Source organism: Cyprinus carpio, chromosome B10 (assembly GCF_018340385.1).
Source record: "Cyprinus carpio isolate SPL01 chromosome B10, ASM1834038v1, whole genome shotgun sequence".
Classification (NCBI taxonomy): Eukaryota; Metazoa; Chordata; class Actinopteri; order Cypriniformes; family Cyprinidae; genus Cyprinus; species Cyprinus carpio.
This window is the reverse complement of record NC_056606.1, coordinates 18508394-18527238: the sequence shown is the minus strand read 5'-3', so window position 1 is coordinate 18527238 and position 18845 is coordinate 18508394. Positions and strand designations below refer to the sequence as shown.

General features: G+C 36.1%; 1 long non-coding RNA gene across 1 annotated transcript in view; it reads left to right on the top strand.

The window, feature by feature from the left end:
- Positions 1–1069: 1069 nt before the first annotated feature.
- Positions 1070–18845, top strand: part of LOC109087957 — a 17897-nt gene continuing 121 nt past the window's right edge. Inside the window, exons 1-2 of the long non-coding RNA XR_006155769.1 lie at positions 1070–1129; positions 7823–7961. This is a non-coding gene — a long non-coding RNA (uncharacterized LOC109087957). The remainder of the gene's footprint in view (positions 1130–7822; positions 7962–18845) is intronic.

Below are 18845 nucleotides of genomic sequence, written 5' to 3'. Positions count from 1 at the left end.
AATTTCTTCTGCCTGAAAGCTGTAAAGGAGGGCCTCATAAACTAACCTTGAGAAGCATAAAAAAAAATCTGAAACTGTATTTCACGATCCCTTGATCTACATACTGTAGAAATGTGCGAACCTTTGAGATAAAAAAAAATTAAAAGGCACATTCAAGAATCACAAATGTATTTATTTGTAATCATTCATCATGTTTAGATACCTTTAAATATTCAAACAGATTCATAGGTGCTATTTTTTGTTGCAATTGATGGTTTGTTGTTTTCATTCCAAACCCATTTAGCCCTGCTCTTACTTTTCACTCATTTCCACTCCGTCAAAGTCTCTAATAAAGAAAATCTCTTTCAATGACACATCTTGACACAAATGTCTTCTCATCCCATTCATATCATCATAGAAAGAACCCAGAGTGTTACCTTCATTTGAATATATTTATTATTAATTTTCATGCGACTTTGTATGATGATATTCACATTCAGACTCCAGCGCTTTTGTCGTGCATACAACTCCACACAGTATCCTCCAAGCATGCGGAAGGAAGCACAAAGACTTAATGTTCAAGTGGATTCAGCACAGAGTGACACTTAAATTAGTCTACCATCCGCCCCACACTAATAGTGCAATTGTGAGCACCATGGGTACAAGGCAGGTCATTAAAACATCTTTAAAAAGTGTAAGGTTTACTCAAGGCCGGTGATCTGGAGTCTTGGCCCTGACAGGTAGTCCGAAGTGCAGTCAGCATTTCCAGGAACTACAGGAGTAAGGAAAATGAAGTCTAATTGCAAAACAACCATCAGGAACCATGCAGAGGAGTAAAGGTCCGCTCCCCCAACACCTAAATCCACTACAAAACAAAACATAAATCAAAATCACGTATCACACTAATTTTCATCACCAAATATCAACATCCCTTGTTTCAGCCCTCCAATTTTTTTTTTCTCTCAACTCTTTTATGTAGCTTTTAAAAGACCTCCATAACGTATTTGAAGAAGTCACTGCATTCTCTACAGTGGATCTCTGACAGCTCAACTCAGTGTTTGATGTTCTAACGTCTCTCTTTTCAAATCCACAGGGGGTCTGTCAGAGCTTGACAATGCAGACCAGGAGGGTAAAATTCCCCATTGTGCAGGTGAGATGATATTCGGTAATGAAACAGACTGCCTCAGAGCATGCACACGAGCATCTATCATCACTCTGAACTCTCCAAAAACAATCTAACAAGACCTCCAGGCTAAATAACACACGGTAAACCCTAATGTCACAGTTAATAAAAATGCATCAAGTTGCCCTAATTAAACATTATTTGAAATTTCACATTTCCTTAACTTCCTTCAAAAAAAAAAACACAAATGTAAGGTTAATATCTCTAAGTGATCAATTACGAAATACCACACTGTTTCTTTGATCTGACTGAATCCATATGTTTTCACTGCAGCTAATTATACCGAATGATAAATCTTTAATTAAGCTAAGGCTTAGCGATGAACTTCATAATATTGTCTGTGATACTGAGCTATGTAGCTTGGGGGAATACCCATAAGCCCTTTCACTTGAATTAATTAAAAAGAGGGACGTGCAAATAGAGTGCTGCAGTGATTATATATTTTAGTTGGCCAAACCGGAAGTTGCTTTACCCTGGTTTCCTCAACAAAAAGCCCAATAGGATTTTTCCATCGACTTTTGGATTGTTACCGAAAGTGAGCTCTGTGAAATGAAAAGTTTATGATTCTGACACATTTGGTTCATCATGATAATCTTCACAAATGAACACAAATACGTGTTTTGAAGCCTAAATACAGCTGCCAGAAGTAAAAAAGCTAAACGTCACCATCACTAAGTTTCAGACAACTCTTTCAGTATTCATTCAGTCTATTTCAGTCCCATTCAGGCACTTGTTAAAAACTGCCTTTTTCAAGACAAGTAAAAGCTTTACAGAAAAGGTGACAAGGGGGCATTACTAATGTATTTTATGTCATAGAATAAAATGTGAAAACCATTTTAAACTTTTGTTAACCACAGACCTTATTTCAGGCATTTAAAGCCATTTGAAAGCCATTGACTTTGGGACAATGGAACTAGAAGTGCTAAAATTCTAATGCGTTTCCAAGGTTTGGCCTGCAAAAGCATGTTATCTGCACTCTATTGCTAGTTTTAGATGTTTTGTGTGCATTTACAGGTAGATTGGTTAGCACTACCTTTGATGACTTCATGCCATTTTGTTCCACACCGATAAGCTTATGCAAATACCAAGGAGCTCTTGTTTAAATCATGTTTAATTAATCATGTTTGTATAATTAATGATGATGATGATGATGATTATAATTTAGATAATAAGAGCCAATCAAAGGAAATTACTGAGTAGAAACACTTAAATCAATTTTGCAATTAGTGAAATTCACTTAAAGGGTTAAGTTCAATTTTTGAGAAGACTGCATTAGATTAACTTAATAAAACTAAAGTTTTAAAAAAACATGATTACACTTGCAAGAACAAATCTTTTCAGTAATTTCCAAGGGGCTTATGTATATTTGATATTTAAAATTTACTAAATTTTAAATGACATGTTACTGGAACAACACACTTGGCTTGCCCTGTTGGCCAATCAGAATCATAAGTTGTAAAAGTAAATTCTGATTGTACAATTTAGGTTTTTTTTTTTGTGTACAGTTAGCAACAAATCTAGCCAGGAAGCACTACTCATTTAACTGCTTTATTAACTAAAAGATTTGTGCAATCAAACTATACTACTCATCATTCTCTGTAGCAACACAATGAATGATAAAACACAAACTAAAGCATCAAATACAGACTTACTGTGTTTCATTTGCTTTTTATTTTGTTGCACTACTGCAAAAAATATCTCCTTGTTGTTGTTAGTAAGCGAAAAAGACAAATACGAAACTGCCCAGCAGTTGAATTCTCATCAAAATCACTTGACTTCACATCACATATCGTAATTGCAATTTTCAGAATTGGAATTGAACACAGCATTAGACCTTGAACAACATTTTTATAAACCCATAATACTCCTCAGATTTAAGAGTTTTAAGGCTAGAGTTAGGAACTGGCCTATGATTGGTTGGTTAAAAAAAAATGCTGTTGCACAACCAATAAAGGATGTTAATGCAGGAACATATCCTATTTGGCTAAATCACATTGTGTGCAAACTGCATCAGTGCACAGTGGACAGAAAGAAACATGGTTTTCAGAAGAAGACGTGCGGCAACCCATGAAATGGACTGTGCTAGAGATGAATCAAATAAAGAAACAAATGAACTGACGCAGTATCTGGAGTTTATGAGTAAATTTATGAGCCGTGCAGTTCCACCGTTTGAATTTTTTATTAGTTTTGCCCAGGCATTTATTTTTATTAGTTTTGCCCGGGCTTTAGCTCTCATGTCAGTTTGAATAGAACACAGTGCATACATAAAATCTCAAAAGACCGCCAAAACTAGCCTCAGCAAAAACAAATTCCTCTTTCTCGTTCACATATTGCTTTTTATTTTTACAATAAAATCATAATTGGTAATGAATCACGCTTACATTTTTGCCCATGCCTGGGGCATAAATACAGCTATGTTTTAACAAAAGAGCGTGCATGCATATCATTCACTGTGATTAGAACTTGATATTCAAAGCACAAAGTTTCTTTCACTGCAAAATAATTAAAGCTGCACAATTCACAAATGGCTGATTTGATCACTGACGTTTGTTTAGATCCCAGTGACATCAGAACGCTTCAAAGACAAGCTCACGCCATAAAACATTTATGAATCTCACAATTTGTTAATTGCGGAAAGACTGGTTAAGTATGTGCTTGTATTTTTTTGTGTGTGTATTAGCCACAAGGGATTTCCACACCCTCTGCCTACTTCCTGCTGCTTAAAGGATATTGATTGTTCCTCAGAGCACAATCTGTCTAACCTGCAAACAATCTCGCTGCAAAACAGAAAATATCACTGTCACTGCAGACACAGAGATCCATTAACATTATACAATCCTCAATAAAAAAATAAATACATACCATAAGAAAAAAACCCATGTCTAACCCTCATCGAAAAAGCTAAATACAGACCATAAGAAAAAGTCATTCTTTTATCAGGCTGATGATGTACACCATATGTCTGCATAAACAGTCCATTAAATGCCAAAAGAGTTAAAATCTGTTCTTTCTTTTTAAGTGTCATCAGTCACAATCAGGCAGTTGTGAAATTCATAGCAGTGTCCTGCGGTGTGACTTTTTTTATACTCCATCTGAATCAATTTTGAACAACATTCTTCTAATTTATTACAAAAAATAAGAATTCACTTATAGGATGTCATATTAGTGAAAATATCTTACTTTTTTCCATGCAGTTTTTTTTCTGCCCAAAACAGTGAGGATGCACTAATAGAAAGATTCTGACCGATACGAATAAGCCGATAATTATTTTCATGTAATGATCAACAGCTGATAAATGCCTGAAAATATACAATTTTGTACTATTTTATTCACTATATACTAATTTGTCTAAAATAACAAATAAAACAAAACAAAAAATAACACTACAAGTGATTCAAGTCATCACAACATTATAATGTAGACTACAGTGTGTAGTACAAATCATATGTATTTTAGCATCTGGGTAAAACTTCACAGTAACACTTAACTTAAAGCCTTTATGTATAATGCATTATAAAGGGTTATTATAGTGTATAGTACATTTTTTTTATTATTCATAATGTGTGTTGTAATACATTATATCTTTCATAAATTATAACCAAATTTAAAATGCATAGTGTAACAATGAACTGATAAGTGTTATTTAATTATTAACAGTTTGGAAAATATTTATTTGATCCCCTGCTGAGTTTGCCCACTTACAAAGAAATGAAGGGTCTGTAATTTGGTAGGTTTATTTTAACAGATAGAGACAGAATATCAACCAAAAAAAAAAACACGTTATATAAAGGTTAGAAACTGATTTGCATTTCAGTGAGTGAAATAAGTATTTGATCCCCTACCAACTAGCAAGAATTCTGGCTCCCACAGATTGGTTATGTGCCCATGTGGAACACAGATTAGTCCTGCCACTTTAAGAAGTTTCTCCTAATGTCAGCTCATAAGGTGTATAAGACCCCTTTCCACACAATCTGTATCTTCCATTCCAACCTCTTTCAACACCATGGGCGAGACCAAAGAGCTGTCAAAGGATGTCAGGGACAAGGCTGTAGATCTGCACAAGGCTTAAATGGGCCAGCAAGAAGCTTGAAGAGAAGGAGACAACTGTTGGTGCAATTATTCGGAAATGGAAGAAATACAAAATAACCATCAATCTTCCTTGGTCTGGAGCTCCGTGCAAAATCTTGCCAAATGAGGTTAGGATGATCTTGAAAAGGTGAGGGATAAGCCGCGAACTACACAGGAGCAACTTGTTAATGATCTTAAGGCAGTTGGGACCACAGTCACCAAGCAAAACATTGGTAACACACTACGCCGCAATGGACTGATATCCTGCAACGCCCGTAAGGTCCCACTGCTCAAGAAGGCACATGTACAAGCCCTTTAAAGTTTGCCAAAGAACATCTAAATGATTCAGAGAAGACTTGGGAGAAAGTGCTGTGGTCAGATAAGACCAAAATTGAGCCCTTTGGCATTAACTCGACTCGCCGTGTTTGGCGGGAGAGAAATGCTGACTATGACCCCAAGAACACCATCCCTACAGTCAAGCACAGAAGTGGAAACATTATGCTTTGGGGCTGTTTTTCTGCTAAGGCAGCGGTTCTCAATTCCAGTCCTCGCGCCCCCTGCTCTGCACATTTTGTTTCACAAATTTCTCTTATCGCTTCAGATGTTTGTTCTATTCGAACGTAAGTGCCCTGCGAAGTGGACATCAAAGGATATTCTGATATTCTGCTTTGAACTGATTTCAGTTCAAAGCGAACATATATGTTCCATTCAAAGTGCATTGAAGTGTGCGAGATGTGTATTTAAATTTTATTTATTTTAGGTATTTGATGTCACACTTGTCTGTGTGTGAAGACGTTGCGCAGCATAAATCTGTGAATGAATTTTCCGAAGTGAGGTAAACTTCAACAGATTTCACCTGCTCAGAGAGTAGGGAGCAATGAACACTGAGTAGGGACCATGTCAATGGGAACACAGTTCATGCACGGAGCTCACTTCTAAAGAGCTGATTATCTGAATCAGGTGTGTTTATAAAGATAGACATGCAAAATATGCAGAGCTGGGGGGTGTGAGTACTGGAATTGAGAACTGCTGTGCTAAGGGTACAGGATGAAATCACTGCATTGAGGGGCAAATGGACGGGGCCATGTACTGTAAAATCTTGGATGAGAACCCTTCCCTCAGCCAGAACACTGAAGATGGGTCATGGATGACAATGACCTGAAACATACCACCAAGGCAACAAAGGAGTGGCCCAAGAAGAAGCATGTTAAGGTCGTGGAGTGGCCTAGCCAGTCTCCAGACCTCAAAACTGTAGAAAATCTGTGGTGGGAGCTGAAACTTCGAGTTGCCAAACGACAGCCAAGAAACCTTAAGGATTTAGAGAGGATCTGTAAAGAGGAGTGGATCAAAATCCCTTCTGAGATGTGTGCAAACCTGGTGACCAACTACAGAAAACGTCTTATGTGCTTGCCAAAAAGGGTTTCTGCACCAAGTACTAAGCCATGTTTTGCTTGGGGATCAAATTCTTATTTCACTCACTGAAATGCAAATCAATTTCTAACCTTTATATAATGTGTTTTTTCCTGATTTTTTTTGGGTTGATATTCTGTCTCTAAGCGTTAAAATAAACCTATAAAAATTACAGACCCTTCAAACTTACAAAATCAGCAGCGGATCAAATAAATATTTTCCCCACTGTATTAACTGTGGTTACAGTTATTAATGAGATTGTACAATGCATTATAAGGTGCATTAATTAATGCATTAAAATTACTTTTATAATGCATTATACATAAAGGCTTTGATTGAAGTGTTACCAACTTTACAATAAGTTTCCAATTGTTAACATTATTTAACATGAACGAAAAATGAAAAATACTTTCAAGAATGTAGTATTCTTCATTAACGTTGATTTCAACATGTGCTAATACATTATTAAATTCAAATTTTTTTTATCTGTATTTGACCTGAGCTAACATTAGCAAACAATGAAGTCAAATTTTTATTTATATTAATGTTTATATAATATTAGGTTTTTTTTTATTAGGTGAGTGTTAAATGATGGTAAATGTAAATCTAAATGGAAAAATAATGAAAATAAGCAAGCACAACTGAATATCCAATCTCAACAATACTGATTCATAACAAAACAATATGGTACTGATATATCATGCATCCATTAAAACACACACATACACACACTTATAATTTAGTTCTTCTGGCAATAGCACAAGATTTGACAGAATTTCCCAGAAGTTCCACAAGCACACAATAAACTCAAGACTGCATGGGATATTTACTTCAGAAAATGTCACACTGCAGGACAATTTAAATAAACTGCAAAAAGGTCAAGGGATCTAAACTATACTTTCCCTCATTAGGTCTACAAAATTGAAACTAAAAGGTTGGTTTATATCAATTGTGGGCTTCATAACTGTACATAACTACCCAACTGTTAAAGTGGAATATGCTATTAATGAATGAATCTCTCATTCTCTCTTCCAGCACCTCTTCTGCTATCTCTCTCTCTCTCTCTCTCTCTCTCTCTCTCTCTCTCTCTCTCTCTCTCTCTCTCTCTCTCTCTCTCTCCTCTCTCTCTCTCTCTCCTAAAGTAGAGTGACTGCCAGATTGTGTCGCGCCTCTCATCCTCAGTTAGTGGCAGCGCTTGTTAAAGTAGAGTGACTGCCAGATTGTGTCGCGCCAACTTTCCAGCTCATGGGATATGGTGAACGAGTTTTTATCTCCCCCAAACAGACACATCCGACTGCCTCCTGAGGGCTTTTATGAAGAGGTATGTGGGTGTGTGTCTACAGAGGAGATTTCAGTTTGAGGTTTTATTTGCAAATTACCCAAATGCTTTCTTTCACAACGTCAAGGTCCTGTTACCGAACTGGCTTTTTTCAAATTGATCACTCACTCACAATATATTACATGAAATCCGATGCTTCAATTCAACTTATCTGCTTGTTATCTGCATGTTGCTTATTTTTAATCATTCACAACATCATCAGGCTGAACGGGCTATGGTCACGTGCATTGCATTTGTACTCTGTCAGAAATTCCAAGTTCCCAGTAGGAACTTTTATCTGGGAATTTTGTTCATGGGTGCTAAGTTAAGCTGCCAGGTTGTTTTGAGCCAATCAGCTGAGCTGTAAATGCCATGTGACTAACAACTCATGAGCCACAGGACATCATGGCAACACTGACTGTTATGCTGGCTTCAGGTTCTAACGGATTTATCGTGATTGTGTTTCTTAGTCTGAATTATAGACATGAATGGGAAACTCAATCATTTAGATACCTGAGTTTCCGAGTTCAGGGGATCATAAGCTTTAAACGTGCCAGCGAAGAGAAACATAGCTGTAGTAGTTTTATTATTTTGTGTGTGTGTGTGTGTGTGTGTGTGTGTGTGTGTGTGTGTGTGTGTGTGTGTGTGTGTGTGTGTGTGTGTGCACGTTCACTACTGTGTGTGTGCACTTGGATGGGTTAAATGCAGAGCACAAATTCCAAATTTGGGTCACCATACTTGGCCAAATGTCACTTCACTTTTCACTTCCACTATATTTAAATATATAAATAACCACTTGATAGGGGTGTGCGATATACTGTATATTATCTGCGATAATATTGTAATTGTTGTTTTAACGATGTGCGATTTGACGTTATATAGCATTTTGCAAAAACCAAACAAAACGCATACATTACATGATGAAGTCTAGACTAGTGCGCATGCATATTTAGAGTGTGTTCTTTCACTGCATGAGTCAGTCTATTAAATATATTTAGAATGGCCACAAATTCAAGATATGTATATATTATACCACTTCATATAGTTAATCAATTTCACATGAAGAGTTTAAACGATCATGATTACAATTGTGATTTTTTTTAATTTTTTTTTTTTTACAACAGTTCAATAAACAAGAAGTTAATTAAGAGTCTTACATTTTAGACACTATATTTCCTGTTTTTGTGCTATGGACAAGAAAAATAATTCCAAACACGGCCACAACGCTGTAAATGATTCAGTTCAATCGCAATGACTCACTTATTACCAGTGACCTGCTGCCACCTACTGGCAGTTTTAATTTCACATTTAAAGTGTCTATTCAACGTTTTATAATTAATATATCAAAACATTATTTATGCATTTGTAATTGCATTCATGTCCTGCATTAAACGGTGAGTAAATGCATCTAAGTGCCACTTCAGATGCAACTTCTGTGTTTCCTCTGCAAAGATTAATTTTATTGATACTGATTTCATTTGCTCAAAGGCTTTACAAGGGTATAAATCCCCATAAAATGTAAAAACCAATGTAAACATACTAACTGACCACAACATTGAATAGGAAGAATATTAAAAACTTTAGGAGTCAGCTGTCCACAGCAGCCCTAAAGTTACCACCACAATAACACACTCAGCAAAATATTTTCTAATTATCATTATTGATAAAATCCCAGAAAATATTGAAATATAATTTTTTTTTGTCAATATCGCACACTCCTACCACTTGCTATCACTTGCAATTTAGGAATTGTCAACAAGTTGAATATATTCTGAATATAATTATATAATTAATTTTATATATTTAATTATATAATTATAATTAAAAAAGCGTTGCGAATATTGCTGTGCTAGCTGTAAATGGTTGGGATATTTGATGTGTTTCAAAACCCAGAGCAAACAGTGTGTACAGTATGTTCCTGCATGTCCCATCTCATGCAGAGTTTAATTGAGATTATTTCTACATATAAAGCCAATACCGGCTGATCACAGTGAGTGTTTCAACCTTGAGATGTCCTCGCTAACAGTCAAAGTGCTTCAATCCACCTGATCATTATTAAAGCATAAAGAAGAGCGCAAGGATAAGAACACAGAGGTATAAAAGTGTTCACAAAACATTTCTTTTGAAAGACCCATCATGCAGCACTTATCTGTTGTTGCTTACATGTTAAAAAAGGTCTTTACAAACTATCACCATTACCAGCATGAAAGGAAATCAAATGGAGGATCAAACTGAAAACCCAAGTTGTGGGAGTTCAGGGTGTATATACAGCTGTTCATATGTTTTTGCTGACTTGTATAAGGTGTTTAATTTACCGAATCTGCCTCTACCTACATTTTTGCAAAACTCCTAAAATGTCAACGTGTACCTATACATACAATTCACAGCAGTTCCCAGGTGAAATGAACATTGGTGGCAGTAAAACACCAAAACTTTTATTTTTCACACTAATTATGATTACAAAGGCAGATTATTGATTAATAAAGATATTTATATATTCGTACAGTTCCTTGCACAATACCATGTTATGGCCTCAAAACTGCATGACCAACAAAAATGCATGATTTGTAAACTAACACATTTAATATTTGCATCACATAGGCCTAACTAGCTCTATATGTATGGATTTCCTAACATAGTAAACTTGCTCTGTAGCTCACCTGGTACAACATTGCACTCGAAATGCAGAGCTCTCAGTTCAAGTCCTATGAAATACGAGTTACAATAAAAGAGTTCAAAGACTTCAGCAAATGTTTTTCTCTTTTTTTTCAACACTGGGTTTATGGTAGGGTTTAGTCAAGGTTGTATGTCGTGTGTTAATTTTTTAGTACCACTCCTCATACATTTAATTTCTGCCAAGATACATACAACAACCAATATAAGAAATTGTTGCCATATTCACATTCATCTGTTTTAAATAAAACTGAATGCAATTTTAGCACGACTTACTGGAAATTTCACTTAGAAAGTGTGACAGAACGTGCAAAAGCAATGTAATATTGTTTTTCAGAGATGCCACCACAGGCACATTTTTCACAATGATCCTGGATTGGTCTTTTTGGCAGCTGAAAGATCAACTTCAAATAGACCCTTTGCTAAGTCCCACCATAGTATTAGCAGTCAATCCAACTATGGCATTTGTTGCCATCTGCCATTCTCCCAGACAAGCTTTGAGAAAAGGATTATGTTATGTTTTTACAGATATTTTTACAGAAATTATCCAAAATATAGATGGATAAGTTTATCTGAGTGAGCAACAGTAACAAAGGAGGGGTGGAGCTTAGCAAAGGTTCCATCCAAACAAAAAATATAACAAACCTGCAATAACACCTTCAATTCCCACATTATACAACTTCTCCTACCAACAACTCTATCTGACCTGCAAGAACATCTTCATTGCTGGGTTTATAGTAGTTCTCTGCTCCAGCAGCCAAGTGATGATCAACATACCAACACCGTACAGAAACAAATCGTTAATCACGGTATTTTACCCTCCCACCTCTTTGAGCGCGAGTGTATATTATTCAGCTCAGCCTTAAGCCTCTCCTGCTTCTTTACGGCTCAATGGCTTCTTACACATTTAACTGAATGTTGTATTAGTCATAGTCAAAGTGCAGAACCCATTTCCCCCCTCTTTCTAAATAACTACGCGATGAATGAGCTCCACCATCCGTAACAATTTCGGATCTGCTCCACGGAGAAACCGGTCCAGAAGTAGAAGTGTTTAATCTCTTTATTATCTTCGCTGAAGATTATTTGATGGAAGGAAAACCATGTCATCTGATAAATTTAAGTGTGTGCGGGTTTACTCACACTACTCGCTCTGTATGATGTCTTCCTCTAGAGATAAAGCTGGCACACTGACAGATGAAGAAAATTTTACTCTGGCGTGCTAGAATTCGATTACTGCGACATTATTGCAATGTCATAAGTGTCTGATCTCAGGTTTTCGAACACATGATTGGCATAACCAAAGACTACAACATCTTAACCTGAAATCGAAATGACGGGCGCTCTTCTAAGAGGTTTAGAGCACCTCTCCAGCCCCAAATCTTTTAAAATTTTGACTGGTGTTGAGATTAATTCTCAGATAGCTTGATGCAGCTATTGCTCTTCTTTGACAGCTTGACAAGCCTTACTGACATGACTGTTCATCTCTGTGGACAGCTGAACTGTTCCTGCCTGCCAAATCATCTCTCCTCTCTCAGCCTGAAAAAAAGAAAAAACAGTGAACATGTCTGAAAAATATGCAAGTTCTGTTCCAAAACCTAAACTTCCTGCCAGGTAAGATGCTTTGTTCTGGACGAATTCTAAGCTCTACAAAACAACATTCAAGATGTATCCACTAATTATATTTCATTCAATAAAAATAAGCAACAATAAAAAAATAAAAGTAAAAATAAAAATCTAAAACATTGTTAGCTTAGCAACAAGCTAATACTAGAGGGAAACATATACAGCTCAAATGCAGTGATTCCTCAGGAGTGCTTTGGATAAATTTAAATAATAAAGTAATCCAATTAAGCTCTTTATAATGTAGTAAAAAAAAAAAACACAAGATAATTAGCAATTCCAAGTCTTGGATTCCCTTGGTAATCTGTTTCTAGGAGGCTTTTAGAATAGCACTGAAAAATAAGGTCTGTGGTTTTAGAATAAAACGTGAAAGTCTGTTTAACATATTACATCTAGTCATACCTCAAACATCAACTGAAACCACTCTGTGCTTTAAAAACATAATTGCTAACCTTTTGGTGTATATCTTGCCTTAGAAGGTAGCTGTCTGTGTAGGCAACTGATAACAAGGCAGTTCACTAGGTTTTGAAACATGAAATTTTATCACAAAGAAGAACGATATGTGTTAGCATTTAGCATCCTTTGCACATTTGTTTCTGACATTAAAGTTGAATTTCAGATTTGTAGCAGTGCTGCACACTGAATGTACATCCAAATCTTTTTCCCTTTGCTAAAAGACTGAAATACTTTAGGACACATCTTAGAAAGACAATACAACAGGTAAATGGATTCCTCTTTGCAACTTTTCCCCAGGGGTTGGAGGTGGCGGAGGGTAAGATATTCATGTCTTTCCTTTTGTTTCTGATTTGTCATGTGATTACATTCATATGTCATCAGGACACTGCAGCACTTTAGGGATGGCTGATCTGGCTTTGAAATTCCAGGCTGAAGGTTTTTAAATGAGATTTCTCACCATATTTGGGCTGCTTTGAGTGATTTGTCTGTTACGAACAGAGAGGAAATGTAGTGTCCACTGAGCTGGAAAACTAGAGATTGCAGATGTCTCGGCCTAGAAGTGATTGCATGACTTTTGCGTGTTTTAATCTGCTCTTTATCGCACCAGCATATGCGGCATTCATTATTTAAGATTATGTCCTTGGATGTAACATACATATATACACACACACACACACACATGAAAGTCCCCTTGAAATTGCTGGTTCACCGGCATTATCGATAACTGCCAATGCTTTATATGGCAACATCCATATAATTCTATATGATGACAGTAATTGCAGGAGACGCTGACCTTTAACAAGTGGATGTAAATGCTCATCCAAGACTCCATCTGTCTTTGAAGATGATGTACATACAAAAATATTTCAAATAAACTTAAAGGCTGCAATTAGAAAGAAAAAAGGTTTTACAGCCTGATGCAACACTGGGGAACATTTTAAGATCTATACAAAGTACTTCTGAATTTTCCACTGGGGCTTAAAAGAGCCAAAAAACCAATATATACCTTAAAATAATCTACATAAAGTTATTCAGTTAAACACAGGGGGAATATTCAGCATTTGTGTTCCCTTAGAAATTTGGAATGGGTTCAAAATAAATGTCTGTGGTTAACATTAATTTACTATTTTGCTCTTTAACATAAAGTACATACACTCATACTGTACTTCAAAACATCTGACCATTGCTTATAAGTCGCTAATAAGATCACATAAAAATAGCCCACAAAACTGCCACCAAAACTTTTTTTAACCTCAAGAATAAAGCCAATTGAAATTTATCTGGCTAACGTAAAGAAAGAAAAATCATTTAACATCAATGTTAGCATTAAGCAACAAGTTAGAGAAAAAAGCCTGTTTTTAAGCCACAAAGAACCTTTATTTTTAAGACCTTTATTTTCCTATTTAAAACCACTTCAAAACAGACATATTTACTGGGCCACCGAAAAAATGCTGGTCTCAAAGGATTTTATTCGAGTTTTGCATTTTTTTTGTAGCAAGGACGATACGGGAAGTTTTGAATAATTCAGAAGGTGTTACGTCCATTGCTTAAGGTTTGCAAATCTGCTGACCTCTTGTACTTAAGCTAGATTTACTCAAACCTCTCACTGGAGCAGTGCAGAGACTTTTCCACCAATCTATATAGAACCCTCTGAACCTATAAGCGCACATCTTTCTCTCTCAAGTTCCAGCGCCTTGCACACGAGTGAAAATGATTGCTGAAAAATCCCATCCAAGAGGTGCAAACAGGGGATGTTAATAACCCCATTCAGATATCGAGTACGGATGCCCTCGCCTTCGGCAATAAACTGCTCTGTCTGCTCCAATCCTATTCACTTCACGTGCAACATAAACATCAAGGAGAGCCCCAGGCGATTTCGTCGGGACTGCGTACCGTTGCGTTTTGAAAAGGAGGAATAAAACAAAGGCAAACAAACAAGCCATTAAAAGGCATCGGGCGGCAGGGAGCAGCAGCGTCTGTGAGGTGTGAGGCCTCTCAAGCTTCATTATGACACCGCGGGACAGAGGTGGACAGCCAGGCGATGATCCATTCAGGGTCTCGTTAGTGGGCAGACGGGGCAAGGAACAGGCAGGCATCAGAGACTCGCTGGCTCATTACCACTTGGCGCAGAGTCTCGCATGCGTCGAGTCCACCTTAGCGCCTGTCTCCTCACATCAGTGCTGCATATCTGATCATCTGAAAATTATTCAATCTGTATGTGCTACCTGCAGGCCAGATTCTGCCTGGGCATATTGATTGATTCAAAGCAGAGCAACAGCACACTGACCGGACGCTTGCAGTTAGTGCTTTCCTGTCAGAGACGTGCATCAGGAACCGAGAAAAATAAATAAATAATTAAACGCCTCTCCATTTCATAATGAGACACTGATAAAAGGAATCAGATCTGTCGGTGGGTATGTCACGCCGGAGGTCGCTGATGATGTTTTGATCGATTTGCTTGGAGGTGCAATGGGTATTTTTGGCCACTTTTAAAACGTTTTCAAAAAAAAAAAAATTAATAACACACACAACAAATACAGTGTTTGTGAGTCACGTCAGTGGCCAAGACAAAGCTCTTTAATTCCACATTAAGATGGTCACCATATTCAGATTCACCATATACTGTACATGACCAGCCGAATACTACACTCTTAAAACATAAAGGTGCGTCACGATGCCATAGAAGAACCTTTTTGTCTAAATGGTTCTATAAAGAACCTTTAACATCTGAAGAACCTTTCCGTTTCACAAAAGGTTCTTTGTGGCAAAAGAAGGTTCTTCAGATTATAAATATTTTCACGCCACTTTTCACAATTCAATCAATTTCCACTTAAAAATAAAACCAAGCCCCCCATACAACATCTCGTTTTACCAAAAAATATATCATTACATATTTACATAATGAAAGCAAAATGAGTTGCGAATACCATTTCATATTGATTTTAAGCCAAATTATTAAATTATTAAAAATAAATTTAATCTATTCTGTTCATGAGTTCAATTCAGTTTTTATTCATTTGTGCCGTCACATATAACGTGGCTTATTTGAAATCGACTGTTCTAACAACACAAGAGTGACAACACCTCAGTCTCACCTCAGAATTTTGTTTCATACGGCTTCCATTACCCAGATGCACCTCTCGCACTAACAAGCCCAGCTTTTAGCAAAAGGTTATTGATTTTGAAACCCCAAAATTAGATTTAGGCATTCTCTATGCGGGGAGAAAACAGGCCTGTATATTACATTTAAATGTGCGTGCATGTATAGCACTGAGCTCAGGGAGGCTTTATATAATATCTTTCAACCCTCTAATTAGTGTCTCTCTCTCATCTAGTGACACACGGTTCTGATAGAGGAAGCCACTCTGGGGCTTCTTTTGTCCTCAGGGATGTTATGATCTACTAATTAACTAATGGCCTCAAATTCAGCTTCATTCGTCATCAGCAAATCGCTAACGGTTTCTGAAAGAGACAGAGGGCTTTTAAACAGGTACTTCTGTAAGAAATGGAATAGAGGTGTTTGTAATGGCACCATTGGAACAGATTTTATACACCTGCCTCAGGATGTTTCTCAAAGAAGAGAGCCGAGCACTAATGGGGATTATTCTCCACGCTGTCTGAAGTGTTTATGAGAAACCTTGTGGGCAAAATATGGTTAAAGGTGAAGTAAGCAATATTTTCTATGCTCATATCACAGCATAATATGCAGAGACATTTATAAGGAATACATTAGTATGCTGATTCCCTTGGAAACATTTTGTAAACACTGCAGCAGCATTGACTCAAATAATTTTGTGACTTTGGGATGGGGCTGTGTTTTACAATCAATGGCAGATGGGAAGAACGTTTGGGAAACCTGTATGAAAACAGTCATTACTATTATTTCTGTTTTGAGATGCTAGTCGAATATTCATCAGGGTCATGTGATCTCAAAATGGTGGCCCTCATGAGGCGACCCTTTCTATGTAAAATAAACCAGGTTCCTATGACTGGATTTTCATCTCATCTGAGTGTACATCATTTTAAACATTTTTTTTAAAGTTTGCTATAAATTGTTTTTTTTTTTTGTTTTTTTCTCCAAGTAAACTTTATTTAATGAGTAAAAAAATACAAAGTACATTTACATTTTTAATTCACCACCTTGTTCATAAGGTTCCCAGAAAGTTCTCAGTAAACTTTTATTGCATTTTATTTATGAATAGCTTCCGCTAATCAAAAATTTTTAAAGTTGAGGATGAATCTATATTTTATAATGAAATTATAATGAAAGTCTTCATGTTGCTAGGCTGTAGTTAGTTATATAGTATATCGGATTAGTCGAGCGTTCATTTCAATATAAACGACAGCCACAGAAATGTACAAATAATAATAATTTAGAAAAGCCAAGTTGAATGTATGACTCCTGAGTATAAAATGCATAATGCATAAAGCATAAATACGATTTTGCGTGGGAAAAAAAAAAAAATATCACAAAAAAAATTCACCTCTGCAGATGAATAAGCTCAGTACAATTTTCTGGAACATCATTAAAGGATGCAACCTGGGGTGTTTAGACTTTCATCATCAGAAATGATCATGAGGTGCCCCAGCAGAGAATCATCAGATCTCTCCCTGTCTTGATGGCATGATGCCACCGGCTATGAATCAGACCTACTGTTTCCCTTCAACCACCAGCACCGCAAGTCACCTGTGTACTCCTTGTCTTATCGGCTGTAAGTTGGTCTTGTAAAATAAGGGCCTATTTCCTTGTATTTTATAATGCCACATTAAAGTCACGTTGAACAGGAAGTAGTTCATATTTTAACTTACATCTCAGTGTATGGAGGCAGATGAGAGTGAACTTGCAGGGGCTTATCATCGCCTTCACTCTTTAATGAGACCAAACCAGATTTGCATTTTGTGCCCGACACTACGACTTATCCTTGACTAATATGAAACAAAGATAAAACAAATTTGTTAAGATACATGGCTGAAAATTCAAAATGCTAATCTTATTTGTATATTCAAGCCTGTAGATTGTATAAAAATTGCATAAATTTATAGTAAGTAGGAGTAGTTATTTATTTTGTATTGCCATGTCAGCATCTAAGGCCATCTTCGTGGCAAAAAAATAAATAAATAAATAATCAGTTGGAATAATACAAGTTACAGAAACAAAATAAAAACCAAGCAAACACAAAAATACAGCAGTTAAAACTATACAAGAGCTTTTAAGTTAACATGCTAATATATATCTTACTGAGTGAGCGTACTTCATAAAAATTTTTTTGTTTGCATTAAAACCAGGACAGTAATTTATAGTCAATAAGTTAATTATTCAAAATGTAATTATGTTTAAACAATTACTTTTGTATTTTTACTGTTCATTTTATATGCAGTACACTGTACATTTATACATTGTCTAAGTTTTTTGCCATTAAAGTTCCATTCTCATTGATGACATTCTCATTCAAATTGAGATCTGGTGGAAACAAACTAAATTCTCCATGTTACAATATGGACAAGATTTCCCATAGTTCCATTTGTTGCAATGTTGTCACAATGCTTTAAAACAAGTCCAGCAGCTTCTAATCCTGTCAGAGTTCAAGATATACAACAGCCATGCCACAGACAAATCAGGAACATATGCTAATGCCAAACTTAGTTATTCATATCAATCTAATTAGCAATTATTAGGTGAAATCAGCTGCAAATCCTCACTTTAAGTTAGTTCCTGCACAATGAATAAAGTTTATTTTAATGTGCACATTTAAACCAGTTTGAATCATTTCCAAATTTACCTACATGTGAAGTGGACTCAGCATGGTATCATTTTAGAATCATTTATTTGGAATATATGCTTGAAATTGCTTTCTTTTTAGATGTCCAAGTCAGTGTTTTAGAATCACATCTATTGAGTTTTACTTTTTGTAAAAGTTTCAGCGAAGCGTGTCTAATTCTGGATGTTTACACAGCCTCTTATTTCAAACAAATTGATTTAAAATGAAGTCAGTGATGCCTTCAATAGAAAAAAAAATAATAAAGGATTTCAATAGAAAGAGTTCCTTAGAAAAAAAAAATCTTACATTGGAATTTTTCATGGGTTTGTCATGCTGTTTTTCTACCTTTTCTATGCTCTTATTTTTAGTGTCTTGTTTG